At 41.2% G+C, this 7269-nt stretch overlaps 1 pseudogene; it reads right to left on the reverse strand.

Moving 5' to 3' along the window:
• Positions 1 to 461: 461 nt before the first annotated feature.
• Positions 462 to 1163, reverse strand: LOC131986481 (uncharacterized; annotated as a pseudogene).
• Positions 1164 to 7269: the final 6106 nt, after the last annotated feature.

Consider the following 7269-nt stretch of genomic DNA (forward strand, 5'->3'; position numbering starts at 1 on the left):
TTCTGGAGTTGGAACAACACAACAGTGTGTCCATAGAATTCTATATATTCCATAAGGCAATAAATACACTGTATAACCACTGTATGTAACCTCATGTGTTGGCAGTATCACTTTTTTCAGACTGAAATATCTTTATAAATATTTACAGACATTCATAATCCCGCGTGGTGCTGGCTGTATTCATATTATTTACTTAAGTAATGGTACTAACACAGCACAGTAAAATACTAGGCTATGCACAGATTCTGTAGATACAAAATTACATGACATGACATTTGGCTGACGATTTTGTCCAATGTGACATACAATAGGTGCATTCAACCTGATGGTACTAGCCTTAGACCACAGGAACCAAGTAAGTACATAACCTTTAAGAGACAACTGTTACCGCTACAGGAGTGCTATACGCGAAAGAAGAAGAGCATTTTTTCCCCTTTTTTTCTAAATTAGGCAACCATGACTTAACCAAGGTATTGTTGGATGAGGTAGGTCTTTAGCATGCGGAAGAAGATGCACAGACTGTCTGAGGTCCTGATGTCTGTGGAGAGCTCAATCCACCATTTGGGTGCCAGGACAGAGGAAAGTCTGGAAGAGGTTTTGAGGTGAGTTGACCCAAGCAGGGTGGGAGTGGCCAGCTGTTTGGCTGATGCAGAGCAGAGAGGATGGACAGAAGTGTATGGTTTGACAAGATCCTGGATGTAAGCTGGGCCTGAAGCGGAGTCGGCCAGAGCTAGATTCTTGAAGCGTATCTGCGCAGCCACCAGTAACCAGTGGAGGGAGCGGAGGAATGGTGTTGTGTGTGAAAATTTGGGAAGATTGAAGACCAACCGAGCAGCTGCACTCTGGATGAGTTGCAGAGGTCAGATGGTTTTGGCAGTCTGACCTGCCATGAGGGAGTTGCAGTAGTCCAGGCGTGAGATGACCAGTGCCTGGACCAGGACCTGAGCTACCTTCTGAGTGAGAAACGGGCAGATTCTCCTGATGTTATGCAGCAAGAATCTACAGGATCTGGTGGTTGCGGTAATGTTAGCAGTGAGGGAGAGTTGGTTGTCGAGGGTCACACCAAGGTTTTTAGCGTTCACGGTGGATGTAACCACTGTGTTCTTGACAGTGATGTGGAGGTCAGTGGGTGGAGAGCCATTCCCTGGGAGGTAAAGTAGCTCAGTCTTTGAGGTGGTGTGAGGACATAAATAACATTTATATAAAATTAAATACCAAAAAACAATGTTTGCTCTCTAAAACCAATGGATTGAGGTACTGTATATACAGATCTCTACACCATGACTTTAACAATTTAGGGAGACATTCCTGCTTTAGAGTGAATGGTATCTTTCCATATGTGTTTTTGAAGCGCAAGTACAATCTTCTGATTTTTTAAAAAGTGGCTACCAATCTATTCTCCCACTCAAATCTTTAAGTGCAGTATAAGTCGAACCGAGTCATCAGTAAAATGGCATAGATCTCTAAACATTGATTAATCATGTGCACTGACAAATGCAAAATTAATAACCCCCTGCAGTGATTAATCTACTCAAAGCTCCTTAAATTTCAGAATGAAATGGAATAAAGATTAATTTCAATCTGTTTTCCTTGATCAGAGCCAATTTTTCCTCATAGGATTTTCTTTACTGCTCATCTGCTGCTGAGAGCTGCAAGAACACCAACAAAATGTTCACTTCATGTTTGAATCTCCTGTTAAACAGAGCAATGCCGTGGATAGTTTTAGACACCTACATTCACTCAAAACAAAACATTTACACAAGCCTGGTGACCTCAACCCTGATCCAGATATTCAACACACTCAACATCACAAAAGCCACCACATATAATGTTCACAGGCAGGGCTGGACTGGGACAAAAAATCAGCCCTGGCATTTTTGCCCCGACCGGCCCACCACAACTGATAACTCACCAAGTATCTTAGTGCCCTAACCATGTAGATATCTGAACTATATCACTCCACACCACATTTAGGCTACATGAGATGGCCCACATCCTAGAGTGTCAAAACACAGGAAGTCAGAATGGATAACTTTCACTTTTTAATATACAGTAAATGCAATAACATGCAGCACAACAAAGCAAGATAATCGGCCTGCAGGGGGAAAAAATGAAAGAACACACAGTACTGTAAAAGTACAGTGGAAACTCCATGCTCACTTTAAAATGGTGTTCTACTAATGCTCAAGAAACAAATGTTTACATATCTAAAAAGATCCTTTTGGGTGGGGGGCAAATTAGCCTGCAGAGACAGAAATGTCCTACTAGCAAATTTAACACTGTCACACTAATATCATAATTTTCACGTCCAACTGCTCGTCTGTTTATCAACTCCAGATCTATCAACAGCTGATCACGCTAGCACAGACAACAGCAAATCAGCTTCAAACACTAACAGAACTGACCAACATGAAATTATGACGAGACACTAGAATGTTAAACTGGTAACAAGAGCTAGCCTAACATGTTGCTGTGCCAGTCAATTAACTATAGTCAATTAAGTCATTAAGTTAAAGTCCATAACTGTTAAACTTCATCAAAAGTTCAGACGTGCCAAACACATAGTGGAGGCAGCAGAAACTTTCCCCTCTTCCTGTGCTTTGCCCCCTGGCTGCGCGCGTACCTGTTACTGTTTGTAAACAAGACACCGTCTATACACGATACATTGATGATGTAGCAAGCAAACTACAATAAATAAAGTTATTAACCTAACTTCATGATATTTGAGTCAGGCAGAGAAATATTTATCGCTTTTTACCGCATGTTGCCAGGTGCTGCCATCTTTCCACCTCTCTCTCCTAACTCCCTAAAGGTTAATTCCTCCATCATCACCTGGCGGCGCCATGCTGAGTCAGCTCCAGCTGCCGCAGCACCAAGCATTTCAGTTAGTTTAGTGCATTTTGCAGCATCTGCCTGAAGGGCTTGTCGTTTGTTTTTCTCTTTATTTCTCCGCTACTTCTATGCGTTTCTCTTACATTTTTATTTTCTGGCTGTGCCGTGACTGATTGATTGATTGACAGCCGATGGGCCCAAGGAGGAGGGCTCTCGGCCCTCCTTCTACCTGATTTTTATTGACCATTGGCCAATGAGACTGCCGGGCCGTGACATGACTGGCTGGTTGACAGCAGAAGGGGCCAAAGAGGAGGGGGCCTTGGCCTTTGGCCCTCCCTCTACCTGTTTTATTGGTTCTAAAAATAGCACGCACATCATAATACATACACGTGAGGTTCACAGTTGTAAAAAAGGCTGCAGTTTTGGTGAATTTAGGCTACAAAACCACTGAGCTAGGTTTAGGGTAAAAATCTTCCTGATTAGCCGTTATAAAAGACAGTTTAAACAGAAGTTTAAACAGAAAATATTTGTACGTGAAAGAGGGAAGTTAAGTAGTTACAAGGCTGACATGAGCCCCGGAAGTCTACGTAAACAATGTAAGTTATGTAAAAAGTTGTTTACAGACCTGCCCTAACTCATGCCCTGAGTCTGGCATCCGCCATTTAAATTCAGCATCACTGTCAATAATTACTACTATGTCTACAAGATGGCAGCGGAGGACAGTCTAAAACATAATATATGAGTCATATTTTTCTCCCTGTACAAACGCCTTATATTGACGTTTTTTATGGGTGACCAGTCTGACCAAAATAAGTAATAATCCGCGGGTTGTCTTTGGAATAAAAATATGCAGCTAAATGGGTGGCCCATGCTGTAGAAGAAAGGTGCAATAAGACTGGATTTTACCATGCAAACTGTACTCACATGGTGTAGTGAAAACCAGGAATTACAGGAAATGGCACAGGTAGGCAGGCCCGGGGTGGGTAATCGGGAGAATCGGGAGAGTTCCCGGTGGGCCGCTTCACTTTTGGGCCGGCCGATAATTTATTTATTTATTTATTTGACATTTTTCACGTTAGTCCATCTTTTCTTAAAGTACGCTAAACACGTTTTGCATTCTGACACCGCAGCCTCAGCATGGGTTGTACCATGCGAGGGAGTTCTCCCCTCCCAAATAAAGTTGGTTGGGTCCATAGCCGTCTTTCCAAAAAAGTTTTCTCAGGTAGGCTACCGATAGCTGGGCAAGCCCTATCTCAACGATACACGTCGGGGAGGATGGATGGGAGGAAGAGGCCAGGAGGGGCTGAAAAAGCCAGATTGAAGAAAAGAAAGGCATTGGAGGAGGATGCTGCCAAATGTGCCAAGCTTACAGATTTATTTTCGAGAGGACAAACACAAGTGGCAACTGGTAAAGAGAGACATAGGCTTAATGCAACGTAACTGTTCGGCTAACGTTGTAACGTGGTTAATATCGTTGAAGCGTTGTCAACCTATTCGCAAGCAAAATATTGAATTGAATTAAAATATAAGCCTTTTTATATCACCTGATATATGGCGATTCATAGATTTTGCAAATATTATGAAAATATTGATAACAAAACTCAAACTTGATCATGTCTATCAGCAACGACACAGTTATAGATAAAGTGGCTGAAACCAGTGCACTGCTTAGGCGGTTACTGATGCTGTAGATGCTGATGGTGCTATTCACAATGTAACTGAATAGTGTAGCTACTGTGAGTTGAACTGTAAACAGTAGTTCAATATGCATCTTTATTGAAGAGTGGGATATGTTTCAAATGCTTTATTTATTTTATGCTTTTGTTAATTTATCAACCTACTGTATCCTTGTGGAATAGTGAAATATTTTTTGTTAACTTCTCAGCTTAAGTGGATTATTATTTAACCTTTACATTATCTGTTGAACCATGTTATTAATAAAAAAAAAAACTACAGGATAGTAAGAGCTGAACTGTTGCTTCATTTATCCAATTTCCACTACCATGGAAAAAGTGGGCCGGTCTTGGGCCTGAAATTCCCGGGCTGAAAAGTGGCCCCACTCCGGCCCTGCAGGTAGGGCTGTAAGCAGACATTGCTGGAGCTTATGTGGTTAGCTGGCTAACTCCAGTAGTCCATTCTAAGATTTTTTGTCAAACACCAATGAAATATTAACTTCTCAGCTGTCCTTGCACTCAGTGCAGCCAAGTAGTCTAATGTCCTCTCTTCTCTGCTGCTTGTATAATAGCATTTTCTTCAGAGAATAGTGTTCAATAACATTGTGTTATATGAAGTCCTTTAACCAGAGGAAAAAGAACTCATCCACACCCACTAACATCTGGTTTGTTTTTGTGGAAAAGGTTACAATCAGCATTCATTCCTTGGACAATGATGTTTCACTCAGGGGAGCATCATAAAGAATGTTCATATGTCATGAAAAAATATCAAATTATCTTTTAGAAGGAGTAGATGTTTAGAGCTCAGCTGCGATAAATATAGCAATATTTTCCTTTAACTGTGGGAAACAGTTGAAGACTTCATTTACCTCATTGTTAGTCATTGAAAATGTATCTGCATTCAGGGACGAGACAAGTTCTAAACCAGCCATCCACCAGACTTTATTGCTCTATAATCACAACAATTTCCTCCTTTGCTCTCAATGGACAACGACACCAGAGGACTTTATTTATTGACATAAAAAATGTCATTTTTGGGCAAACAACTGATGCTGTAATTACTCTTGGAATGATAGACTCTTACAGGAGGCTGTCGTTTCTTTTAAGGCTTTTATTCCATTGTCTTCCATTACTGTGCATAATGAGAGTGATTGTGGTTTAGTTTCTGAGGGCTGCAAAATTGTGAATGACCCTGAAACTCTTCTGCTCTGCTAATGTGCTGCTCAGGCTGTGCCCCACTGTAGAGCTGCTACAGCTTTTATTTCTTCCACTTAGGCCTTCTACACGCTAAATTACTTTGAGTGACTCAGTGTTGTGAATTGCAGCATCATATTACAATGAAGAAATAATTAGCTCGATGGGAGGAGGAAATGACTAAAATACTCTCAATACAAATGACCCGGCCCGCTGTGCAAAAGGATTTATTAATCTGACTGCTGCCAGAATCAATAGAATATCAATCACAAATTATTGCATATAGCTGGCATGGACGTGAGTGTGTGAGTGTGGCTGAGTGGTGCTTACCTAAAATGTACACATAGTAAACCATGTGCACTTTAATTTTGTGCAAAACCTTCTCTTGGATACTTTAACACTACTCATTATCCAAAACTTTGCATCTTTCTTTATTAGTTAGTTTGAGCTGATGATGGGGCAACAAGATCTCCATCCCAAACCACAGAATAGACAGTTTGTCATACCACCCATAACAACACATATGAGTGCTTGTCAAAATGAGTGTTTCGCGGCTCACCCCCGAAATACACCGGGCCCGTCCGCGTCGCGTCATGGTCAATGTATAGTCATTGTATCAACCTCCACCGGCTCCATAGTGCTCAATCTCAGACCCTCTGCCATGTGTGCATTACGCGTCTGTTCTATTTTTGACGCTCGGCATGAGTAGCATGCATAAAGCTGGACAGAGAAATTGCACAGCAAATCCGGTCGTTTTTCAAAATAAACCACCATGAGCAGACTCCAGGTCGTATTTCACGTCGCAAGATCAACATTACAGCTAAATGCTTTTGTTCATTTAAACACAGACAACAAGCTTTCATTCACGTAGCTTATAACTGTAATTTAGGCAGTAAATAGAAGTACACAGGCTATAGCATAAAAGCACTGTATTTTCACTTAATGAAAATTAAAAATGTCACATTTTCATTTGTCAGTTTCATTTTTCTTAGGTAAGTAACATACATTTTGTTTTGTTATTTTGCTAGCCGAAACGAACATCCCAGCTAATGCTACTGTTAATGCTAACATGAATTAGCAGCAGCTTTGCTCGGTCAGGTTGAGGTGTAGAGAGTTGTGTAGTGTAGACTGGTCAGATTCCTCTCTCTCCTCCACAGTCCAAATAAGGTTTGCTCCCCGTTTCCGAAAAAAAGATGGCAACACAAGATGGAAACGAGTGTTACGCTGAACTCGATGCCTCAAACGTGCAGTCCTCAAACCAATAGGTGACGTCAAGGTGACTACGTCCATTATTTATATACAGTCTATGGTTTTCATGGACATTAAATATCTGCAGCAAATTGTATACTCAAGTTGTAGCTATCGAGACATACTCAAACCAAAAATGTCAACTTCATGGTGGTGCTAGAGGAAGTCAGGATCACCAAAGTCAGAAGGGTCCATGGAAAAATCCATTTAGTAGACTTTACAGTGTGGGCCAAAGCACTGGGCCAACATTGTCATCCATGTCACTAGCATGGCTTACTGATGATGTTTGACTTAAACTGTGAAATGTATTATACTGTATATG

The sequence above is a fragment of the Centropristis striata genome, chromosome 15 (genome assembly GCF_030273125.1).
Source record: "Centropristis striata isolate RG_2023a ecotype Rhode Island chromosome 15, C.striata_1.0, whole genome shotgun sequence".
Taxonomy (NCBI): Eukaryota; Metazoa; Chordata; class Actinopteri; order Perciformes; family Serranidae; genus Centropristis; species Centropristis striata.